Genomic DNA, 2,013 nt, shown 5'->3' with positions numbered 1-2,013 from the left:
ACCCTGAGCCTTCCAGTGTTTTTCATCTCCAAACAGCAGCCCACGAGAGTAGCTGGGCGATGCCAGTGTTTTTCCCGACAGAAGCTCCAGCAGCAGCTGTCACCAAGGTCACTGTTCTCCTCTCTGAAATGCTGCAGGATAGCTACATGCAGGGGGGAGGGCCACTGGGTCACTGCTCTGCCCTCAGTCCCTAAACTTCGAAACGGACCCCAAGACAGCCGGGAGGTCACTCAGGACAGTAGCAGGTGGAGCCGCCTGTGACTCACTCTGGGTTCTCAGGCTGGAACTCTCAGGGGCTCTGGGTCCAAGAGGGGGTTTGGGGGGTGGGGCACACCCAGGGGGCTTGTCAGGAGAGGCGCCCCTGCTGGAGTGGGTGGTGCCTCAGTCCCGGAATGGAATTGGCACAGTCAGGCTGGTCCCTAACCTTGGAGACACCGGTACTGGGGAGGAGAATTACAGCCTGGGATGGCTGGATGGCAGGGAATTCAGGGGTGGAGGCCTTGATGGGAGGGCTCTCCCCCCTCTCATGCAATAAAACCAAGAATGCCCCCCTCACCCCACTCCAGAGTTGATTTCATGGTTTGGTTGGGTAGGAGAGTGAACAGTGACAGCAGCTGTCGGTATCAGAGCTCTGACCTCTGTGAACCTCTGCTGAGACGTGGGGGTCATCAGAGAGTAGGTCAGGGGTCATCATCACCTTCTTTGGGAAAAATAGATTAAGGACTGGACAGACTTGTCCTGCAAGGGCCAGATAGTAGATGGTTTAGACTTTGCAGGCCACAGTTTTTCTGTGGCAAAGTCTTAGTTTTTTATTGTCTTTTGTTTGTCTTGTTTTAGAAAATCTTTTAAAACTGTAAAAACCGTGCTTAGCAGGGGAGTTGTACAAAAGCAGAGCCCGGCAGCCCTTGGAAGGTGGCCAACCCCAGGGGCCCTTTGAAGGCAGGCCAGTAGGCTGCTCAGGGCCGCCCGTCCTCTGGCCCGCGCCCAGCCCCGCATCCTGGCCCGCACCCCACCTAGCCCTGCGCCCCTGGCCTGTGCCCAATCCCACGCCCTGGCCCCTGCAGGCCTGGCCCATACCCAGCCCAGACCCCTGACCCGCCCTCCACCTCGGGAGCCTGAGCATGAGGGCTGGATCGGGTTTTGTTTCTCTTCTGATGCTTCTTGAGGTGGCTGAGTGAGTTATTTAGGCTACAAATGAGGCAGCTTTAGCAGAGTCAGACAATACCAGCCTGCTCTGCTGGACTCCAGGATGTGGGTTTGGGGCATGAGGCAGGGCCTCCGGACCCTGTCCGTCTGCGGGCGCCCCCTGCCCTGGGCTCTGGGCTGGGGGTGAGCCTGAGAGTGGGACATGAGGCCTCCCTCTACCTGATCCTCCCCTCTGGGCTCCAACTCCCGTCAGCCTCTGTCTCAGCCAAAGCCCATGTTTCCTGAGCCACCACCAAACCTCCCTCATCCTGCTTACATGAAGACCTCTTGCCTTTGGGGCATGCTGAGATTGTTAACCCCTTAAAGACTCCACTTCCTCTTGACTTATTCATGTATATGTATTTGGTGGCTTTGATGGGGTGTCCTTTGTATGGCTGGGGGAGCCCCACACAGCAAGGTCTAGTGGAGAAGGTGAGCACCCTGCCTGGCCACAGTAGTTCCCCCGGATCCAACAGATGCCATGTTTATGTGCATTTTCTAGCTACTTCAGTGGTGGCTTGGGAATGCAAATAAATTTACCTGGAGGGTGCTGGGGTTATTCTCCCCTGAGTGGAATGGGACTCAGATTTCCTGACATGAGCTGGTATTCCTCAGCTGTGATGGCCTTGGGCAGTGCAAACTGCAGGGGTCATGGCTGTATCACTAAGTCAGTGAGTGACATCCTAATTAATTACCCCAGACATCTGGCTAGAGTTGAGGTTGGCGTTCCTTAAAATCACAAGCTTAGAGCTAGAAGGGAGTACAGAGATCAGCTAGCCCACTCCCTCCTTTGACAGATAGCAAAAGGGAGACTCAGAAGTGTTGGGT

The sequence above is a fragment of the Condylura cristata genome, unplaced genomic scaffold (genome assembly GCF_000260355.1).
Source record: "Condylura cristata isolate star-nosed mole 26May11 unplaced genomic scaffold, ConCri1.0 scaffold00026, whole genome shotgun sequence".
Classification (NCBI taxonomy): domain Eukaryota; kingdom Metazoa; phylum Chordata; class Mammalia; order Eulipotyphla; family Talpidae; genus Condylura; species Condylura cristata.
Note: the sequence above shows the minus strand (reverse complement) of the source record.